Below are 24,624 nucleotides of genomic sequence, written 5' to 3'. Positions count from 1 at the left end.
GGCATACCTCTATAGGATATATCACTATGGCATATGTCTATACTAAGAAAATCCTTTTTTTTTTTTTTTTCCATACTTCGTTGTAAGTTATGAATATAACTTATTCAGTATGAGAGTAAGTCATGAAAATAACTTATTCAGTAAATTTGTGGGTGACACAAAACTGAGAAGAGTGGATGACACACCAGAGGACCATACAGCCATCTAGAGGGACCTTGACAGGGTAGAGAGGTGGACTGACAAAAATATCATGAAGTTCAACATGAAAAAATTCAGAGTCCTGAATCTGGGAAGGAAAAACCCCTAACACCAGGACATGTTGGGGGCCACCCAACAGGAAAGCAGCTCTGCAGAAAAGGATCTATGAGTCTTGGTGGACACCAAGTTGAACATGAGTCAGCAATGTGCCCTTGCTGATAAGAAGGCTAATGGAAAGCAGCCCCACAGAAAGGGATCTGAGGGTTCTGGTTTATAGCTAGCTGCATATGAGTCACTAGTGTGCCATAGCAGCCAAAAGGGCTGACTTTTTCCTGGACTACATCAGGCATGGCATTGCTAGCTGGTCAAGGGAAATTGTCCTACTCTGTGCTGGGGCGGCCTCACCTTAAGCACTGTGTGCAGTTTTGGCCACCACGGGATAAAAAGGACATAAAAATATTAGTGTCCAAAGAAGCACTACAAAGATGGCGAAGGGTCTAGAGGGAAAGGAGTACGAGGAGCAGCTGAGGAGCTTTGTTTTGTTCAGCCCAGAGCAGAGCAGGCTGAGGGGAGGCCTCATGGCGGCCTGCAGCTTCCTCACTAGGGGAGCTGAGGGGCAGGCGCTGAGCTCTGCTCTCTGGGGACAGCGACAGGACCTAAGGAAACGGCATGGAGCTGGGACAGGGGAGGGTCAGGCTGAGTGTTAGGAAAAGGTTCTGCCTGAACATCAGGAAGCATTTTTATATGATGTTGGTGATAGAGCACTGGAAAAGGTGAATCAAGACTCCAGGCTTTGGAAGTTCCCAGCCTCTAACATTAGGAGCAGAAATGACTGTCCATGTGTAAACATTCTCAGATTACCATTATATTTCTCTTTGTTCTCCCTTTGACCATCTCATGGTGCAGCAAGGGCACAACTTCTGCATATCCCAAAATCATTTTCACTGATCCACTAAATCTAATCACATGCAAGAATGAGACATGGCCACAACAGTATGTAATCCACTAGCATAGTGATTTTTTTGAAAAGGGAGCTTTCCAAAATGTTTGTGAGAGCAATCCCATTGAGACTATTCTGGCATGCTTACAGTAATGGGAAAGCATTTGTTTTCTGCCCTCATTGTGAAAAGTATCAGTGCATTCACCTGAATGTTCTTGAACAAAACCTTAGCAACAAACTGGTCAGTCTTTTATTTGCACAAATGTTTGAAATGTTTTTTTCCTCTGTATTTGCCCTGCTCTATTGCACAATGCTACAATTAATTATGCTTATGTCAAAGTGCAGAAATGAAGCTGCTTTAGAAATAAATGTATACAGTCATTGGTTTCATTTACTCTGTGTATTTCTTGTAGCCATTTTTCTAGGGCAAAAATCTGATTTGTTACCTTGTAGTTCTGAAATGAGGCATTACATTTTTATGTATTTTCAGAGCAGTGTTGGCATCTTTTTGAACCTGTTATAGTTGAAAAAAAAATGGAGAAATTGAGAGCATTTGCCCCTCTGAAGATAAAACACGATTAAGCAAAAGCAGTTTAGCATTATATTGCAATCTGATACAATAATGTCTCACCACTGACCTAGTGAACCTGTCACAGCACTGAGTCTAATACAATATTAATTGCTTTCAGCATAAGAAATGTTAAACAAATGGACACATTGAAAGCTAGTAAAATGATCAAAACCTAGAGTTGTCCTAGCCGCCTGAGCAGGGCAAATGGGCAAAATAATTATGCTACTCCCATTACCCATACTGCACAGAAGAAGGATAACACAAAATAAAAAATAAACATGCCCTTTGATAATCATTTGGGAGATATCCTACAAGTATCAAAACAAAATTAAACTCACTGAGATTAAATCTAAATACCATTAAATACAGAACATCTTTAACAAAAATGAGTCAGTGGGCCATAAATCTCTTAGCAATAGATTTTCTAACAGAAGTCTCACACAGTCCATAAATCTCTGGTTTGCATTTAAGCTGAAGTATCACTGCATTAGAAGTATTACATACACCATATGCACCACTGCAGGGAGAGTTGGTGCTGAACAGCTGATGCACAGGTGGAGGTGCCCAACCTTTTGTATCCGTACCCTGTCTTTGCTATTCAGCAGCAACAAAGATCCCAGAGTTCAGCTTCTGCCTGCTCCAGGGTGAAGAGACAGTAAATGGGACCCTGTTTGCTAGTATTTGGTACCTTTTTGGTCTTGTTCTTGCAAGCCCCTCAGTCTTGTGCCAGTTCCCTGCAGTTCAGGGAAAGGGAGGACCAGAGAGAGATGACTCTGCCCACTGAACAGGTCATTTGGCAGCTCCAAGCTTAATGCATTGCTTGTCTGTTTGTCTTCAAAACTTTCATATGATGAGCTAATACATGGTTTCTATAGCATTTCTGCTACATTCTAAACATGGGTTTGGTTCTCTCTAAAGCCTCCTTCACTGTCTTCATATTTTGACAACTCTGAGCAGTTCAGCCTTAGGGAGTCAGTACTATTCATCCAGAAAGGTGCCTCAGTTTGTACAGACTTGTTGGGAGACAGAATAAACCTGATGCATTATCGGATTATGTCCTGTACAAATCCCAGAGCTATATGCATATGCCAAAAACATGCATTAAAAATGCACAAATATTTAACCTCTCTTTGAAGAATATGTTCAGAGTTCATTGCTGTCCTTTAAAACTGCACTGTGGCACTACCCTTCCCTGGAAGTGGTCAAGGCCAGGTCGTTGGGGTTTTGAGCAACCTGATCTAGTGGAAGGTATCTCTATTCATGGCAGGGGGGTTGGAACTAGATGGTCTTTAAGGTCCCTTCCAACCCAAACCATTCTGTGGTTCTACCTACCTTTCTTATTTTGCAGTGGTAGCTGAAGAACTCAAAGTGAAAGCAAAAGACAGCTCAGTGCCCCTTTCACTCTGAAAGTGTTTCAGCCCACATCTTTCTCCTCACAGAATACAATTTCAATCTTTTTTGACTCTAGGCTATTCTGGGTGCATGGTACTTCATTTTTCATGCATGCATAAGAGAGAGAGAAAAATGGCATAAACACATCTCTCTTACATATTGCTTCATTCGATATAGGAATGTTTGTGTTTCTAGTTGTTTTGCTGGGACAGTTTCTGTAGTTTAACAGCCATTGTTTAACACACTTAAACTGTCCCGATAATGGAGAGAGAACCCAGAATTAGCTTTTTATATGACCTGAGAGCAAAAAAATTCAGTCACCTCTTTTTGGCATGATTATCTTTCCTGGCATCTTGACTTCTGCATTCTTGGTTGTAAAGAGTAGTTTTACAACCTACTCTTTGGGTTTTAAGTAGCAGTTTCAAATAAAATATTGCCAAGTATCTAGCCCATAGTGTTCCCACGTGATCCCATATATGATCCACATATGTCAGCTGGTGTTTTTTGCCTTCTTCAGCAAGGTGGGAAAAATAAGATTGAAAGTTCTCAAGCTTGAGGCTGGTTTTAGCTCAAGACCCATACTTCATGAGTGAACGCACAGTCCAGTAAGTTACTGTATTTTAAGGTAAAGATCATAACAATAGCTATCCTTGGTTATCTTATGAATGTACTTGTTAGCTGGAGGTCCACAACATTCCTCGATTCTACTCAAACTTAGGTTGAAAACACGTTAAATTCTTTATTAGAGACCAGATGGATCTGTATGAAGACCTGCATGTTTGAGATGCTTTTAAGCAAAGTTAGAAGCAGAGCTGGGAATTGTATAGATTGTAATTTGGGAGCTATGTTCTTCAGTTTCACACAAGTCCTTCTTTGAGTTTCCGTTCCTTATGGGGATCTGCCCTCCAGCATAAGCAGTGGAGTCATCTACATCAGGAATCATATTCTCCAGGGTCTTGAGGCTCTCTTGCCAGTTGCTGCATACTGGATGTGAGTTTTACCAAAATGCAGTGGTGATCAATTAGTTGCCTGAAGTGGAAAGGGTTTAGATGACATTCCTGTAGCCTATCAGAAGATTTTTTTCCTGTATCTGTACATATTTTGGACTTGCTGATTTTCTTTTTATCTGCAAGTCAAATAAAGCTCCAACTAATGCTTCTGACTTTAGATATCTGTATGAGCTGGTATCTACTTTTGCCTTTTATATTCCTTCAGCTACTTTAGGGGATTTATAATTCACAGTGTACACTCTAGGACTATTTAAAATGAACAATTCAGAAGTGCTGTTTTTATTTGGAAATCTTAATGTCGTATAAACACTAGACAAACCAAACACTACGAAACTTGGCAGCCCTGGCTTCTTTTTGGGCTTTGTAACTTCAAAAATGTGTCAGAACTTATATATTCCAGTTGTTCAACATGTCCAGATGTAACAGGTAAAAACACAGGAAATTTACTTTCTTGCAAATTGAAATGGCTTCCATTTTGTTGTGTGGAATTAATACATACTTTTTCTTCTTACGTCCTTATGTGTTTGCAGTGTCATGTATTTTGCTGTAATAAATTAGCCTTGTATTTGCACTAAAAATATTTGCAGTAAAAATATAGGCCACATTGCAAAAGTCAATAATTTCAAAGGGCATGTTTTTTTGGGTTTTGTTTTTTTTATAAGAGGCTTTTTTAAACCAGCCACTTTTCAACAGAGATGTTATATCTACAAGGGAAAAAAAAATAGAATACAAACCAAGTCTAAAAGCTTTTTAGTATATATAAGATTCTCTTGCATTAAAATTCTGATGCATCACTTTTTGGGAGGGATAGTGCATCTGTCCAACATCCTCTCTTCCATCCCCTCCTTTTTACATTTTTTTATGCTTTATTTTTGGTCTTGCTTTTCAGAGCAGGCTCATCGTGCTGGGCAGCCATGATAACAGGCTGATAGATGTGGGGCAGGCTCAAGGGAACCTGAAAAATGAGGCAGTTCTTCTGTTGCATGAGGTTTTGCCCTGGCATTTTTTGATGGGGGAGAAGAGCTTTTGGATGAAAAATCAGCAATGATCCAGGAACATGTAGCTGTATCCCTCTGGAAATTGGGAACTGCTGATTGCTACAAATCTGGTTAAGGTTGGAAAATCTGCAGCTGGCAGAGACAGCACTGAGGCTTATGGTATTGTCCCTGAGGCTTTCCATCTACTGATGAACTGATGCAGGATTTAAGTGAATGAGCATTTGCAGGTGTCATTCAGCCCCTCTTCCTTTCATTGAGCAGTACTTTATTCTTTAGATCCTCTAAAATCAGTTGCAAAACATATGTCATAATGGGAATGAGAGCAGCTAAGTCTGGCCTGGAGAGAAGTGACAAAAATGACATATTGCACCTGAAGGAAGCTTGACACAATGCGAAGAAGAAAATAATAAATTAATTTTTAAAAAATAATAATAAATCAGTGTAAACTTAAGTTCATTTGCACAGCTACCCAAAACCCCATTTTTCATGCTGTGAATCATTGTTTCCTGTTCTCCAGCTCTCCGAACATACAGAGGTTAAGTAGGATGGAGGTTTTATATGGAGATGAGCAGCTTTCAACTGCTGGTGGGCGACTTGCAGCTGAAGTCGCCCGTGGGCTCCCATGAGGAGGTGATGTAAGGCTAAATTAAAGAGAGCAAATGCAGGCAAATGTGACTGACCACAGGACACTAATGTGAGCCACTGCCACTGCAAGTGCTAGAGACAGCTCACATTTCTGAGGCTGTCATTACTAGCGACTCCGAGACTTTGCTGAGAAAAAGCACTTTGTTTAAATTATTGCACTTGCTCTGAGTGCAAAACGCTTTGAGTTTAAATGAGTCAAAGGCAAAGAATACTGCTTATGCTAGACATGGAAATTTCAATCCTTCAGAGAGATGAAAAAGCACTAATGCTTAATGACTGTGTGCACATCCAGTAATTACTAAAGAATAAAGTCTGATATCAGTGGTATAGGAGAGTTAGGTTATGTAAGGCTTCCATTAAATGAAGAGAATTTGGGGAAGAGAAGGGTGTGCATTCATGGCTTCTTTTTCATTTGAAAAGTTTTACTTCTGGTAATGAAAATATGCTGCCTCTCCTTTTAATAAAATGGAAAATGTGCTATCTTGCTAGAAATACTTTACAAAAATGTTTCTCTGAGATTAAATCAGGGAGTTTGGACCCTGGATTCTTTTTCTGCTCTATAACAACATCACTTCTATGTTTCCTTGATTAAATTATAAAAACTACTGTAATCTAGGAAAAAAAAAAAAAAAGAAATAAAAAGAAAAAACTTGGTCCACATACAAGGCTGCCAACTACCAAAGGTACTCAGTGCCAACAAATTTGGTTGAAATCAGTGAAGCCTGCAGATACGCATAGCCCTGTGAAGGCAATTGGTGTCCAAAAATAGTGGCAGATACAATTAGTGAGGACATCTGAAAATGGATTCCTACCCATGCATTGCAACATTGAATAGAAATACAGAGGGAAAAAGACTGAATCAGAAGATATACTCCAACAGATGCCCACAGTTCTGCCTGAGGTATTTAGTATTTCCTGTATTTAATTGATTTTTTTTTCCATTAATCCAAACATTTTGCATTCTTGCAAGCACCTTTTGAGCACTAATTAATTCTTTCTTTTTTTTTTTTTTTTCCTGTGGTCCAAGTACCCTCTCCATCTTCTGGGTGACGAATCAAGGTGTTACAAGGTGAGACCAAAAGGCTGGAGATTACCAGTGCAAGAGATACTGCTCAGCACATAGGATGAGATGTCTTTGGATGCAATACTCTATGAATCTTTCTGAGTGTCACGCTGACCCTCTCATTTCAAGAGGAAATTAAAAACAACCTATAAATATGGTGAAATGGAATATAATGGTAACATCCCCCACCCCCTATATGCAGATGTACAAAACAACTGAACACTTTTTCACTACTGTTTGGTGCAAGAAAGATAAATCCTGTATTAGGATGGAGTTTCATTCTTTCCTCAAATTCCTCTGGCATTTAGATCTGTTTATTCACTTAGGACACCAGAGGTGCTTTTTGAAGACAGCCAGCACAGACATTTAAGTAGATTCCTTTTAATTTTCCAAGAAGTGGTAGCAGAAGTACTTCAGAATGTCATAAAATCTCAGTGTTTTGAAAATTTTAAGATTGCAATATCATAATAACAATAGTAATAAATGCAGGAAGCAAGTCTCCTGAGTGGGTTAAAAATTAGAAAAGGCAAACAGTGAGGGGGGGAATGACTCAGCCCAAGGTCACCCAAGCTCAGGAGCAATGTCAGTGAAAGAATGGGAAAATCCAGGCTCAGTGCCCTGGGGAGTGAGTGTGCTCCCCTTGGCAGCGGGCAGCGTCTGGGGAGTGAAAGCGTCTCTCCTGCCTGTTTCCTTGGAGATAGAAGAGCAATCTCTGCAGCAGCAAGCGTGATGCCTCCTTGCAGACAGAGCCAAGCATTACCTGCCCCTCAGCCTGGTGGGATCCATGCGAGCAAAAGTCTGCAGCATACAAAGGAGCTTCTGACCTCCTTCAAGTGAATGTGTGGGACGTGGTGAAAGGAGGTGAGGTTATTTCAGAGCTGGTTGTAGAAAATCCAAAGTAAAAGCTAAATCTTCCCCCAAAGCCTGTACTTTCAAGTCACTAGGAGTAAGGTACATTGAATATGCAGGAGACTGGAAAAGGAAGGAGCATGCCAAGTTATGTAATTCCATTGGATGTTCTTGCTCTAACTACTGACCTGGATCAAATCTGCCGCCAACTTGCTCATACAGAAGTTAGTGGCTGGTGCTAGTGAAGTCTGAGACACACCATTATGTTCACTGCATGCATTTTTCCAATGGAAAACTTATTAGAGAAATTAGAAAATAATATACTTTTACAGAATATGTATATCATATATATATACACACACATATATAATCTTATATATATAAGAGTAGAAAAGATTTGTTTTTATGTGCTTCTATATAGGTTTGTGGCTTTTGGCATTTTGTACAAGCATCTGTGTTCTAGTGTGTTTGGTGGAGGAGTTTGTGTCTTGTGAGGTGGCGGAGTGATGGAAGAGATGTGAAACTTTGCTCATCTTACTCATCTATTGCCAGACCTCTCATGCCAGGGGACTGGACTCTGAGGACAAAGCACTGCCATCTGAAGAGCTCTTCACTTTAATTCCAGTGTGCTATGGCCCCACACTCAGAAAACAGTATGCACCTTTTATAAAGCATGACCTGACAGATCTGTAGTGAGTATCAGAATTATGTCGCATTAAGCCATCTCAGATTTGTGACTCAGCCAGAGAGCTCAGCTATGCCCAGCAACCTCTCACTTTACCTGACCTGCCAATTAACTTGACCTGTCTTTTTTTTATAGGCAGCACCTTTTAGCAACTCTGTTCTTTTTTTCTTTACTTTCAGTTAATTTTCACTTACAAGAACAGATGTTAGTGGAGACTGCAGTCAGCATTCAGGCTGGCTGGTCTACACCTATCTGTTCTCTGGTGTGAAATAATCATGCTGTGAGATGCTGGAAGACTGAGACTTCTCCATCCTCCCACTACCACTACAACACAAATTCTTCAGTCACCTCAGCTGTAACAGCAACACTGCTCTAACATCTTTGCATTGAAGTCAAACTCATTACTTATACTTGCAGACAGTCATAACAATTCCACAGAATCATTGTTGCAGATAAAAGGGCAAACGAATTTATGACAGCCAATTAAAGCACAATTAATAATTAAATGGTGATGTGAGTTCTTAACTTGAATAGTATTTTTTCTAGAAAGAATGCTGGCATCTGACAGTGGAGTCTGTGGATAAATATCAAATAACATAACACATCAAAGGAGTGGTGTCACTCCACCAATGTTAAAGAAATATTATAGGGGAGCTTGGTCCATTTTTCTTAGCTTCCAAATAAAGTGCGCAGATTTTAAAACAATATATTAGATGTGAAAAAAATCAGTTTTGTGACAGGCACTTTCTCCAACAGAAATGTCTTTGTTGAGCATCTGTTGGATTAACTTTTTGCAAAGACCTGCAAAAGGGTCATAAATGAAACAAATAAAGAAATAGAGGCAAAATAGAATGCACAATATATCTATATTCTTCTTCTTCTTCAAACATTTGATTTAGGAAGACACACCTACATGCAAGACAAAAGGTTGCATGTGAGTTTTTGGTTATCAGAAGAGTAAAGAGGAAAGACATACATCACGGGTTATAAAGCACAGCTTCCTAAACCCATGTAGCTCAGAAGACAAAGGCATGTAGATTTGTGGATGTACTTGATTGAGTCTCCAGATACTAATGAGTGCACAGGGCATGAGTAAGAAGAGATTTGGGCATCTTCTTCCTGATGAACTTTTCTTATGGTAGGGAAGCATCTTGCAGTGACCTATTTTTGATTGTTTACTCTTCCCCAAAGCTTCACATTTCAGAGGTTTTCCAGTTAGGTTATTACACTTTGTTTTTCTGCCCCCTGTTTATTTTTAAACAGCTTCCCCTTTAAAATTTTAAAATAATTATTTCTCTGCATGTAACCAACATGAAAGCATAGTCTTCCACCTCAACTCATGTGGTTAGGGAGCTCTTATTTAAAATGCTTTCTTTCTCCCTACCCCCTTCCTGTACAAAAACAACCCAAACAAACAAAGGAGGCTTTCTTGGAAAGTTGGCAAGTATTTTCAGAGCTCCCACTGTCTTTTCTTCTTTAAGTTCTTCGGCTTGTTTGTTTAAATGTTCATGTCTTCAGGCCTTTCTTCCTGATTTTATTGCTGGAAACCATGAGAGATGCTATTTGTTCCAGAAAGCAAATTTATTATTTCTTCTCTACCCCATCTATGACTTTCCTCCTATTCAAAGTAAAAAAAACAATTCACTTCCAATATGCATTTTAACTCCTATGACATAGAGCCTCAAGCAGTGAAACAGCACATCTTGGGTGGGTTTTCACAACTGAAAAGCAAAAGTGGAAGGCACTCTCCAAAGTTCGTGTGATGCAGACCACCAATGGCTGATGATGGGATTGAACGTGCTGTAATAAAATGTAAAATAAATAAATAAATAAATAAATATGTATTTTACATAACATGATACCAAATCTTGTAAGAATTGGCACATCTCATGAAGGTCCAGGGGGTGTAGCTGTTAGCAAGCCTTGCTGGGTAGTGTGTGAGTACTGTTTCTCTGATGGAGGACATGCTGCTCTGCCAGCAGAAGCCCAGAATGATACTCACACCAGGTTAGTGGAAAGCAGAATGCACAGACAAAGGGGAAAAGGAAAAGGGCACCTTCACATGGACGTGCACACAAAATTTTAAATAATTTGTCCAAATGAAAACTTTTCCAAGGAGCCAAGAAATGCATTGACTTTAGTGAAAAAATTCCCCCTTCAAATGCAATTTTTCTTTGTATTCATTTTTTAAAGGATGAGAAAAACCAACATAGGATAATAATAGAACAATCCAGGAGATGGTGAGTGCCCAGGAACACTTATTTCTATCTCATTTGAGAAGACTAGAATTTGACTCCAGTAATTCCGCAGCTCAGCGTAGGGCTCTAGACACAAGACCGTCCATGTATTCTAGAGGAGGCAAGGTCTTGTTTGGGAGTTGTAACTGAAAACACATTTACAAAATTTTAGTTATGTTCTGCATCAGACTGGAAAATATATTTCGAAACCTGAATTTTCCACTAATCAAAATTCTGGACTTCTTGCCATTCTGCTTCACAGATCGGCATCTAAAATTGTGCAATGGTCTTTTGATTACCTGCTGAGTCTTGGTTCATCTATATACATAAAAAGGTAATTCAGGTCATTCAGTTGTAAATAGAAAGATGATTTCTGGCAGGCACTGAAATGCATGTGGGAATTTATTTATTTTCTACACTGAATGAAGTTCTTCATGCTAACCATTCCTGCCTAAAATACAATCACAGCTAGTGGCAGCCAAGCATTCACCATGCTGTTCTTTTGAGATACATAGCCATCACAATAAAGAACACAAAGAAGAATTAGTGATAAGAAAGCCCTGGTAAAAAACGGTTCTGTGCTGATTGCATTTAAAGATTTCCTCAATTCAAAGTTAAAGTGTTAAAAAGCTTGTGATGAAAGATATTTTGCTTTTAATGAGAGCTGAATGGTGTGCCACCACTTTGACAAAAATAGGTAGAAGGCCAATAATTTGAAATGTTTAAGGGTCTCTTTGAGTATGTAGTACTACAGATTGCAACATCAAAGTACTGGAAGTTATAGTGGCTTCTTATGTTCCTCGTGATTTTTCTTTTTCCCTGTAAGAATTATAGTTTAAAATAGAATAAAAAATATAAAAACTCACCTCAAAGTAACAAGTTGATTTTTTCCAGCTGCTGGTTCTGGGGCAGTCTTGGCACTGTTATTTTGCAAGGTATCCGCAATGCTTTAATTGTCTTCCCCAGCAAGAGGGGATCAATAAGAGAGAGTGATATTGATTCAATATGGGAGTGGTCAAATTGGGCACCTTTTCAGGGATGACTCAGAGTCATCCTGGTTTGCTAACATTTTATCTACATTTAGCACAACAGTAAATGAATATACACTCCAAGAAAATGGAGAGTGCGGGCCAGTGTACGTTCAAGGATGTGTGTGCAGGTATGTTTGCAGAGTTTCATTCCATCATTTTGCATTCCCTCTAATTTTCCCGTGGGAGAATTTTTGTGTTATGAAGAGTCACTTGTGCAGATGAGGCTGTCTTCATGTATCAGGGTATTTTCTGCAGTCTTGTGTTCCCATTCTGTTTGTCTTCTAAATTCTTCTATCTCATGTCGCTGGCTGCTATGGAGATGCCGCACACTCTCTGGACGTTAGCTGAGATTGCTGTTAAAACTCATCTGGGGATAAAATGTCTTTTGACCAGCTAGGCATATAGTGGCTGACCTTCTTGTGGTTCTGTGGTTTGTCTTCTCAGGATTCAGGGGTGTGATAATAGGTAAAAGACCTGTCTCCATCTCACATAGCATTAACATTGCTTACAACCAGAAGACCAGATATGCCACTTTCAAAATTACAACTCCCCTGAAGTCCACAGAAATCTGGTGACTCAAGACCAGAGCTTTGTTTTCCAGTATCACTCTGAGAAAGCACTTAGAGATCAAGCTAAAAAAAACAGGAATGTAACCAAACTACAAGGAAAATGAATATGAAAAAATGACAAAGGATGTTGATTTTCCCTTGTGTGTCTTTTGCAGTTCTTACCATGAAAGGAGTACAAAAACGGAACCTCAAGCAAATTGGAAAGCTGATGTTCTCCTTTCCAAAGGGGTTGTGAGGGGTATCTATAAATTTGAGCAGAAATTCATCTTGTTTCCAAAAACATGGACACATTTTTGTCATGCTCATTTTCAAGCAGAGACCCCAAAAATTTCTAAGTGCAGTGTTTAATATAAAGTGCTATGTTTAATTGCAACACCAAAATGTTATACTAGAACAAGAAAGATCAACACATAGGGAAATCTTAAATCTTAGGTGAGACAGATGACAACGAAGACTAAAACTGCTTGTTCCTAATGTCCATGCAGGATAGGACCCTTTCTCCAGTACTGACTTCCAACTTAGCTATTTTCCTGCTTTGAAAAACTGTACTCTTGGTCCCCAGGAGAGTCTTCCTTCCCCCATCACCTGCAAATAGAGTAAATTATACATCAAACAAATCAAACATCTTTACCATCTGTCACAGATGTAGATAAGGAGAGGCACAGACATGAGGCAGTAGAAACTTAGTAAAGACATGAAAAAGGTATAAGATAGTGAGTCAGTCCAACTCATGACTCCAGACTCATCAGGAACTTCCCTATAAATAACTATGATGTTGTTTTCATTTCTTTTTCTGGAGTTTGACTGTACTCCCACAGGCCTGTATGTGTATTTCCCACAGTGACTTAGTGGGAAAAAATCTGATTTTAATGTGAAGAAAACCTGTGTGCCAACAGCCGCAGTTGCAATCAATTCAAGCTACCCAATAAGGAGGCAAGGATGTCCCTTCCTTTGCAAGAAACAGAATTCAGGAATTCCCATCGAGGTGAAAACTGATAGCTGGGTAGGGATCAATACGATAAGGAAGGAAGGATCAATGTCTTCCCCTTCCCTTTTGCCTATGCAATTTCACTAGGATAAATTGTATTCAATTTCTGTTTACTTGTCTTGCCTGCACTCACACAACTACTGGGTAAGAGTCTGTTTTCTATCTCGTATTTGCTGTTATAAAATTTATAAATTAGTCTGCTATTTCAGCATTCTCTCCCTCTGCGTTTTGATCCTTGAGTCTAGGGAAATTAGGACCATACGGCTGAAAATATCAGCAACTGCAGTTGATTTTTTTTTTCTTTAAAATTGTCTTAAGCCTCATAACATGCCATATGCACTAAGCAAATATAGTTTTAACAGAGCCTGTATAAGGCAACCATCCAATATCATCCTATAAGTGGATCCCTATCTAAAAAGTAAATAAAACAGTCTTAAGACTGGGAAGAAGGAAGTGGAGCTTAAGTTAAGAAGGATTTAAAAGCTGTTTCTTCTTTGAAGTGTGTTTCTTTTTTTTTTTTTCCTTTTTTTCTTTTTTTTTTCTTTTTTTTTTTTTTTTTTCCAAATCATCTTAGAGTATAAAACTCAGCATTAAAATTTGTGTCTTCCCAGATCACCAGCATGGATTTCACACATAGTTTATAGAGCCAAAAAATGTAGTTTGTACATCATTTAAGTATTGCCACATGAGGGGATGTTTCATAATCCATGGATGGTATCTGCTTCTCCTCTTGGCTCTCAAGTCACGTCCAAAGATGTTGCATGTTTAATTTGGATAACCACTTGATTTGGAAATGACTCAATCCCACTTAGCACATATTAATTCATAGAATGGACTGGCCTTGGAGCAGCTTCTAGATGTTATGTTTGGAGGACTAGTACTATTCCAGCCTAAAGCCACCTGAAACAGACACAGTGTGGATGGTGGGTGCTCAGCAAAAAGTATTTTACCCTAAAAATCTGCCCTGATGGTATCACAATGCTTAGTAACGCAGAGATGGTCACAGATCATCACAGAAAGCCACAACCAGAGAAGAAGCGAGATTTTTTCATTAGCAAAGTCACCTCCAGAGGGATGGTAGCAGTGCTAGGAGCTGAATGCCCAAATCCTGAATGCCATTTCCTATTCTGAACAAATACACTGACATCCTCACTGGTTCTTCCTAAAGTGGAACATTAATTGAATTTCTCTGCTCGTTCTTAGTGGGATCATAGTTCGCAATTGTCCTCTAGTTGCATGCCTCACTGCAATTTTACTTTATCTCACATACTGTGATTATGAAAACTGGCTGTGTGGCACATAGTGAATCACGCCGTGATTTACTTTGAAGAGGTCAACTTAAAAAATTTCCTGAGAGGAATGTTATTAGATGCAAACGGCACCATGACTGAATTAAAATGCAGCCTAAGTATCCTAATGCCCATTTCATCATTACTATTGTATTTCTCCCTCTGTTTCACCATTTTAAACTGATTGGAGGTTGGTGTTTTCTTTCTTTAAGGTGAATGGGTCAAAGGAAGTTTTCTCCAAACACAAGGTCAGTTGTATTCCACTGCAAATGATAATAAATAGCTCCAAAGCCTCAGTTACACTTTGTGATAAGTGAACAAGACAGAAAGAGAATGTAATGGAAGGGCAGATATGGAAAGTGTCATTTAGGAATCACTCAAACTGAAGCTCCCTCCCAGAGGTTTGCAAGCATTTTCATCAACTGGCATGAAAGGATGGAAGCCACTGTGCAATGAAACAAGCATTTCCCTCTTCTTTCAAGCCAGACATTCTTATAGCATAGGTCTGCACATGTCTTTGCATGTGATTTGAATGTAGCAGGGGAAGTCCTCTCTCACGTCTAGAACAGCTGAGACAGATGATTATCTTTCTGTATCAGCTAATAGATAAAGGGTAAATGAATGGTGCCAAAACTGGTGCAGCAGATAGTTTGAGTTTGTTAGTAAATTTGTTGTTCTGTACCTGGAATGGTTTCCTTTTGCCAGTCTGCATGTGCTATTACCAACGGGATGTTTTAATTGCTGCTCTCGGATCCTGCACAGCTATTTAGTAACAACAGCTTGTTTGCAGTTTCTGCTGCGCTGCCATCTTTAATCATGTCACTCCAAAATGGTTTATGTAAATCAAAAAGGGACTTGAAGCAGCCATTAATCTCTACTTGTCAAGATTGAGCCGGCCGGTGGAAATGCAGTGTTTCCTGGCGTGACATAGCATCCTGGCAATCTGCCTGCAGATCTGGCAGCATGCAGATGAAGACACCTGGCAGTAGGAGAGAATGTGGAGGTATTTTTAGGATTGATGCATCTCTGCTCTGAAAGTAGCAGTGGCAATACTGCATGCACAATGAGTAAATGCCCAGTGCAAACATGCATTTTGACATGTTCTAGTTTATACATGCTACCAACACGCAGAAAACACTTAGCTACTGAAATGGGATACATAATAATAGTTATAATAAAATGTATTTGCTGAATTCTACCTATTTCTCTTTTTTGAGTTATCCATGTTATACATTCTTTTGGAAAACATTATTTGTACAAGTAGCTGAATATTTTCTATGGCTCATTAGTCAACGTTTGATTGTAATGATTCCATATTCAAAGACTCAGCGATGCTCAACACAATTATTATATATACTTAAAAACACTTTCTGGATGGCTGTAAATCATAGAATTAAGTTTCATGAGGCTGTTACTAATTTCTAAGTTGATTTCCCAAAATCTACTGGTATGGTTATCTGTGAGAGTGGAAATTATCAAAAAGAAAATACCGCTGTGATTTCAAATCACTTAAAATTAAAATATTCATGCAATCTTCCTCTGGTAGTGGCCAAAGTCATAATTAAGAGTCTTTTATTTTTCTTTCTTTTTTTTTTTTTTTTTCTTTTTTCCAGCCACAGTGCCTATATACAAGATACATGATTAAGTGATTTCAACTTTGTTAATACCTGTACTAAACCAGAGCTTTAGGTCAGAAAGGCAGCACTAGAAGTCACAGAAATATTGTCATTTGAATCCCTCTAAAAATGTGATTGTACATCATCTGCATATAATTAGAAGCAGGTGCACTATCAGGCAACAAAGAGGTAACACTAAACATTCAGTATAACAGGAATCTGAGATACAAAGAACACTTAGAGAAGCAAATTAATCATCTTGGGACACCATAAAGACAAATTAAACTGGTTATCTGTTAAAAGATGTTTGGAAAATTCCTTTTTTAATTTTTCCTAAAACACATATAAAAACTGTGAAAATGCCAAGAGTGAAGGTGATAGATTAGATGATATGCTACCTGGAGTAGACTGGATGTAGGTAAGGTATAGAATCTAGCCCTGTTGAAACACAAGGTCTTTGCTTCATATGCTACCAAATGTTCACAGAATGCCAGTCCCCTGGCATCAGCAGCCATTCAGAGCTGTGTTTAGAAAACTGGGGCTTGTGCTGTGTTTAGAAAACTGGGGCTGGCTTTACTTGACCTAACAGTTGCCTCCCATACTACTAATTCTTCAGTTTTGCATTTCATTATTTCCTTTCTTGACCCAAGTCCATTCATATCAAAAGGAATCCACTGACACTAAATAGGCATTGGATCATATCCTAATTTAACCATTCCCAAGAGAGTCTAGAGCTGCTTAACTGCTGTAAAATCAGCATTCACAAAAATTCATTTAGAATCTGAATGGTTGTTCAATTCTGCCAAGCCTGTATCCCCTTTTATCACTAAAAACTCCATAATCAGGTATTTGCCCAATGAACAGCTGTACTGCACCTATATGTTCATGTGTACAATATTATTCTTATTTGTTGTTCATCATTCATTATCCTCCAATTAGACCTTACTGATTATATTTTTTACAAAACCACCATTTCTAGAAGAGTGATATTTTTCACTTCATCCAGCATTTTGCAGCATTGTTTTTGTCAATCAGAAAAAATAAAGGCACACCATTATTCCTGGCTATCATCTTCTTCACATTTCCTAATCTTTCTCTTCCCTGTGGCTTTTAATAGATAATTTTGTGACTAGGGAAGGAAAATTAAAATCTGTATACATTTTGTTTGGTCAACAAACACAAGATGAGTGTGCCAAATGAATTATGATAATTTCTTTTTGAATCATCCCCACTTTAAAATTTCCAGACATCTATTCAAAGGAAGGAGACTAGCATGTCTCATTCAGAACTAGCAAAAACAAAAAAAAAAAAAAACAAAAAAAAAAAACAACAACAAAAAAAAACTCTGAAATCTAACTAAATAGTGCATGAACACATCTTCAGATGAAATGTGTTTGCTTAAATTAGTCATTGAACAATTACAAATAAGAAATAAGTATGCAAGAAAATCAGTGTGATTTGCAAATCATTTGTGAACAGAAAAAGAGCAGCCAAATACACCGGATAACTGATTAATTGCAATTAGAATGTGGGGCCCTGATCATGCATAGCTAATTTCCCACTGATCTGATTTCAGTGAAAATAGGTTTTGATCCATGCTAATGAATTCTCTTCTCAAATCAGTGACTTTACTCCTCCTAAGGAGAGTATTGGTTCACTTCTGCAATGAAAACAATTCCCATTTCCTAAAGAGCTTCATAAAAATTTTAACTTATTTGATTAACAATGTGACACATTTAGAAGCAGTATAAATAAATAAATAAATAAAATATTTCTCCGGGGCCTGTTGACATTTGCTTGGCAAAAGTATGCGGATCCCTGTTAGCGCATGGATGGGTGTGACAGCATCAAATGATCCAATAAGTGCATATCAATGCATTTGTTTTATTTAAAGAAAAGTTTTGCATACACATTCATCAGCATACTCAATGATATGTATTTATCACTCTTCTTCTCCGTAAGTATAGCAAACTAGTAGCAGTGTTTGATTTTTCTGGAAAATCCATAGTCTGTACACGGCTTGATAGAGTCAGCATTTTGCTCAGAGTACTGGGCTCCTGGTCATGTTCCAGCTGAAGCTGTCAAGAATTTTGCTCGTGACCTGTTTGAGAGCAGAAATCATGGGTATGTATACCTTGCCTGCAAAGAATGGATATAAAGCAGACCAGCACCATCAGCAATTTGCACAAATGTGCTCTCAGGCAGAGGAAGGACTGGCATCTGCTGAGAGCATCCAGGTGGGTTAGCAAACTGCCAGGGCAGATGATCTGCAGCGCAGTAATTGCAACAAAGCAGTGATGAAGAGAAAGTAACCTGAATGCACCAAAATCACTCCAACATTCAGATGTTTCCCTCCAAACAAGCTAATCCAGTGTTATTTTCATCTTTCTTACGTCTTTGTTCAGTCTCTCAAAAATCACGGGTGGGGGAGAATTTTAGCCTGTGTTCTGGGATGCACGTAAGCAAATGGGACTCACACTTGCAGAAGAGAGAAGAGGATCATTAAAAGTCATTAAGCTTACATCAAAGGTTAAAATGACTTTTGCTTCCTACCACATGCAAGCGTAAATTAAATAAGCTGAAACAAGCCAAAGGAAATGTAACAGCAGAGCAGACTCAAGCAGAAGCAGCAAGTTCTTTGTTTTCCACCTCTAAGATGAAAGATTTTGTGTAAGAACTCAAAGGCAGAATATATCCACAGTTTTGTACAGGGGAATTAACAACCTGCAGATGTATTAATCTTCTAACACAAGTGTTGAGAGAATTCCTGAAACATAGAAATCATACAGGCAATGATTACAGTTGGCAGAACGGAGCCTGACACCAGTTTAACCCTGAAGTAATGCTGATGATTTGCAGCAGCGTGGAGGCAGAAGCTGGAGATAGCCAACATGACAGACTTGTCGCAAAGCACATAAAAGGTAAAACTACATTTAAAATAAAAAATACTCAAATAATTTCAAGAGAAAAAAAATGCTCTGGAATAAAAGGGAAATTCATTGAAGAAATATCCTGCAAAGCACATAAAGCAAGAGCACCAGAGACAGTCAGACTTGTAGTAAATAAATGTTATTACACTGCCACGATTACAGCATCTTTCCTGTTTTCAGGCTGGTTGAGCCATCTGGCATGGGCATCCGGATAAAAGTTATGCAATTATTAAAACAAGCTAAATTAAATTAATTTAAATTAATCACAGCATATGAAAATAAGTGGCCAGAAGCATCAAATCGTAGTTGTTTTGAACATGATGACCTATTTTTCTGGTTTTGCTGGGCTTTCTCTAATTATGGGCTAACATGCTGTCTTTGAAACCAGTGGCAAAAGTCCAGTTGAGTGAAAAGAGAGAAAGATCTGTGCAGGGTGTTGTTTCCCTGGTACACAAGCAGTGACATGCTTCATTAAACAGTGTCCACATACAGCACTCACTGAAGGATATCGATACTTCTTATGACTGTGTTTTGGCTAGTTGAGTAGAATGTGAAGTTAGTACTACATTATATCAAAATGTTTCCTATGCTATTTTGAGAAGGTCTAAAAGGCTTTTTTTGTCCTTTAAATGTGATGAAAGATTTGCTCTGCTAGATATTCAAAAAATAGGTCATTTTTATCCAAGTGTTTCCAAAATGATCATCTAAGGTCTTTATTTGTCACAAATGCAGGTTTTCTTTTAAGAATTTAGCCAAAGCCTCAGTGACAACGTGTTTAAAAAAAAAAAAAAAAAAAAAAAAAAAAAAAAAAAAAAACAGTGTAAAAAATGACTAACAGAAAATGGCTTGATTTAAAGTGCTGAAGAAAATGGGAAGGCGTTCAACTAACTAACAGCCTCACAGAGCTGCTAGGAATACGAGCAGTTGAGAAGGAGAATCCCAAGAAGGAGAATCCGTTAAGTTATCTCTATATTTACCAAATCTGCTTGCCAGTACATGGAGGGAAAAGGCAGCAGCTTGCCTACTACTCGGTCAGAGGCAGCCTGGCTCCAGGTTTAAGAAGATGCTCATGTCCTACTGACTCACCAGGATGTGTTTTGCATATGCAAAGCTCCTGATGCATGCCTGAAACCAGGCAGTGGAGGCACTGAGGCTACTACTTTCCCCTGCTAAGGTCATGAGTAGCTCCAGCTTCAGTTACAGCTCCCTAAAATGTTTTCCTGCACTTTCATAATGCGTTAAAATCCACCCACAAAGTACATACATACACTACAGCCCAGACAAAAGCTCCCTCTGAACTGTTTGGCTTTTCTTTCATTTATTCTCAAGTGTTTTTCCTATTTTTTTTCCTATTACATTGGCTTTAGATAAACCCTTTTACAGAACTTCTCCCAGTCTATAACTGAATGTGTGTGAAGAGCCAGTTCAACTACTTTAACGCATTGGGTCGGAGTCAGAGCGGCAGACAAAACCCGCTGTTGATTTGTTTTTATGCTCCTGATGTGATGTCTCCCACTGGGCAGAACCATGTGGCACATATTGAAGGGGATTTTGTGGAATGCACAGAAAAACAGTACTAGATATTGACAAGTAATTTCTCAAAATGTTCAGGGAGAAAGGGGAAAACTGCTTTAAAACAAATCATTTTTCCTAAGTGAGATACATACTTCTTTCAATAAAGCACAGGCAGGAATTTTTATCAGTGGCATTTTATTTTCTTCTTTAAATAGAAAATGGTAAAAATGCATTCAGTGTAGGGTTCTATTCAAAAAACTAGCCTAGGCTTCCCATTCGTACCTTACCTAACACAATTAAAATGCAGAAGTGCTAATAGCTGTAGAGAAATCCAGGTGTGGAAGACATCACTTGAACCAATGTGGAATAAAATGTTAGGCAGAGGGGATTCTTTAACTGTAATTAGATTTTAACCATAAGTAGCTGCAATTTTACTACTTTCTCCCCCTTCCAAATTGTGAAGAAATTCATTTGAGTAAAGCTGATAATCTGCATACTTTCAGTATAAGGAAATTAAAATGAATAAATTATCCACCCAAAATGACACAGGCATTTACAATAGGGGTCTTATCTCTAATAGCATTGTTATTACCGTTATAATTGTTACAATAAATATTTTTGGAAAATCTCAGCCAGTTTCTCGTATGCACATTTAATTCAGAGCCCCTTTCAAGTAAATATCATGCTCATTATGTCTGGGTTTCAGTAGACTAGCCTGAAATCTTTGCTTTTGTAACTTCTCACCTTCTGAGAATGTTATTGATCCCTAGATGTAACATGTTTATCTGTTGGGGAGAGGGATGAGGAGTCTAAAGATGCAATCCTATTCCTGGCCTTCTCATTTAAGACTTGTGAACTTTAGTAAAACACCTTTAAAAAAAAATGCCTCAATAGTGAAACAGGTTAATGCCCCAAATGTGCCTTCTCTATTTAAGGCAGTGTTTTTTTTTTACAAAAGGGTTGGATTAAATGTAAGAATTGCTCATTTTTATAAATAGGGGTTTAGATCCTTGGCTGAAAGGCTCTAGAAATGCTAATTATTTTTATTCCAGCATGTACGTATAAATGATCTTGCTGAACAATCAAATACTGCAGCCTTTTATATTTTCTTATGCGGTTAATTCCACTAGGATTACAGTTATTTTAAAATATACATGAAAGACAGCAGTTATTAGCAAAAACCTTAGAGATTTGTATTGACAGCAAGGACCAGAGGGTTAAAGTCAGCTATTTGGAAATCTCTGTATATAAAAATACCCACTAGACATATCAAGCATTTGGGTGTGTATACAATTGGGCATCACATCAGCTGTCTGTGCTTGTAAGCTAATAAAACCCCTGCACAAAAACCTGATTTATATGCATACCTTGGGGTTTGCTCGCATTAAAAATGGCAAGGGCAAATATCTGTGAAGAATTACATTTGGCTCGCTTTGAAAATCGGCCCATTAGCATCAGTCTGTATATTTAGATAAACAACCCGTCTCCCCCCTTCCTCCCGAGTGTTTATTGTTGTAATGACCACGTTAGCACAGAAACACAGTGAAAACAGGTGAGCGTTTAGAAAGGGGCAAGAGAGGGGAGTTCCCGTCACACGATTAATCAGACAAATGAGGTATTTGGAGAGAACTGCAGGCAGCTGAGTTTTCTGAAATGTTTGTTATGAAGTAATTGCATTATGAAAATAATCAGCTGCTCTGCATTCTGATCATTAGAAGCTGATGATATAATTGTGTTATAATGAAAAGCATTCTGGTGATTATTCCGCAGAGAACTTCTCTGCAGATAATATTCAAATTTACTTTATTTTGGTACCGTTTCAAAGAAGCTGGAGGTACAATGCAAACAGCTGGACTGTGAGGTAATGTTGTTATAACTTCTGAAGTATGTCCCTTTAAAAAAAAAAACAAAACTATTATCTTGAAAAAGTTCTCTGTTTATCTGCATAATGCCAGCTGAACTTATTTGTGGTTTACGGTGGCTCATTAAGTAACTTTGTTCTGTAGCTGCAATGAGAACCAGCGGTTTTATTCTTCCTTTTGCCTGAATAATTAATTAGAAAGCATCCCACAGCCATAAAGAATTGGTAATACTGTAATTATTTCCTATTCTGAATGATGTTTCATCAGATGCTCTCTTCTGCTAATGCTTTATGTTAAATCCCAACTGCTTGCAGTACTGGTGACTGAACTAATTTGAGGTACTTTGCAGGGTATAATGCTAGTCAGATCTGTTCCCATTGGGAACTTCACTGTTGATTCAAAATAGGCATGTTATATTTCATAAATTTAACTAAAATATATATATATATATACACACACACACATATATATATTATAAATCTTCAAACTAGCAATCTGGTGTAACCCATCATATATGTGAATGGAGGCTATCTCCTAAAGAATTCAATCCATTGAGCTTTGATAAAACAAATGATTTTATCGAGGAACCTATCCTATTGAATACCTAGGATCTGGGGGATGTAGGTAAATGAATCTCCCTACCCAATGAGAAAAACAAGTTATTCCCCTGTCTTGTTAAATGCGGTGTATTTTTGTGCTGTTTCCCTGGTACCTGAGTGCACCTCAAGCAGTAAAACATAGTTTTATACTCTATTGACTGTATTACTTGCAGGGAGATGTCTGGGCTACAACACTTTGACTTGTAACAAGCTCTTTGAAAAAAAAACATTAGTAGAAAACACTACCATTCCCCAGGTAAATGTAGATGCAGGCCTATTTGATGGGCAATACGGGTGAGTAAGCAGAGGTGAATGCTTTTTACTCAATAACACCCATCAGTATTTTTACTCAATAAGACCCATCACCCTGTGCTAGGAATAGGCATTTCCAATCTCTGAATTTCCCAGATGATTTAAATCCCCTCCCTACCTTTTTATTTGTGAATTTGAATTTTATACTTGTTATTTAGTGCACAAAAATTAAAAATAGCCATACAACTTGGTGTGGGGCTAGCCAAGTAGCAGTAACGATAGCTGGGAGGAGGAAAGGACAAGCAGGTACAACCACAGCAGGATGCCCAGGACCAGGTGGCTTTTGGAGATATTCCAGGAAGAAGCCTGCACAAGCTCTCTGGGCAAACTGTGCCAGTGCTCCATCAGTAAAGAAGCTCTTGCTGAGTCTTGGCCTTGAATGTCTTGTGGTATTGAAAATATCACCCTAATAACAAAATTGTTACCTATTATGTAAATATAAGAAAAGGATATCGGGAGACCTTTAAGGACTTTGTAGTTACAGTCCTGCACAGCTGAACCTGCACCTTTTGGGAGGTCAAGGAAGTCTCAGGGTTGGCGTGTTCTTGTTCAACCTTTCCCTTGTACAGTTCTGCTGCACAACCACAGTAATCAAACAGCTGCAGCACTGCTTTGGTGCACAAGATGAACTCTCCCTGCTTTCCTAATTCTCAGCTCTTCCAAAGGTGTGTTCGCATCTTCACCACCCTGCACCTGCGAAGTGCTGAATCAAGTGAGAAGGCTGGAACAAAGTGCCCTGTTTCTCTTGATAATGCTCTTTTTCAGGGAAAATAAAAGCCCACACCTTTCATTGACTCTAATTGGAACAGCACGTAATTGGCAGTGCTGAAAATAAAGCCACTAACACAGATGTTCCTTGTTGTCTTAGAAATTTAAAAAAGTAGCAGCACCTGAACATGAAAAGAATCTGTAAGCTTCTGAAAGGCATTTAGATGCTTAATTCCAAATTGCCTTAGTAAGATTTAAGTACTTAAATACAATTAAGAAAAAAAAAAAAAAAAAGCTGCGTATAATTTCTGAAGAAAACAACCAAGTCTTAGACCTCAAAAGCCTCATCTCCGTTTCCTGATTTAAGTATTGTATACTACTTCTAGGCAGAAGGAGATAGAAAATATCAATGGTATAGAAAAATGTTCTCCTCTGTTCTCTGCAGCTCAACCAACAAAGAGAACTTTGGCAGAATCCAAGTGCATTAAAGCTGGAGTTGATGTCTCTTAGTCTATTGGTCTATGAAGCTGATGGCTGACATGCCCTTTCTTACTTTCCTACTGCAAGGGTCTCAAAATGGCATTGTAATAATGAAAAGCTATAGTGAAAGAGCTTGC

The sequence above is a fragment of the Netta rufina genome, assembly GCF_964035555.1.
Source record: "Netta rufina genome assembly, chromosome: 4".
Lineage (NCBI taxonomy): Eukaryota > Metazoa > Chordata > Aves > Anseriformes > Anatidae > Netta > Netta rufina.
This window is presented reverse-complemented; position numbering follows the sequence as displayed.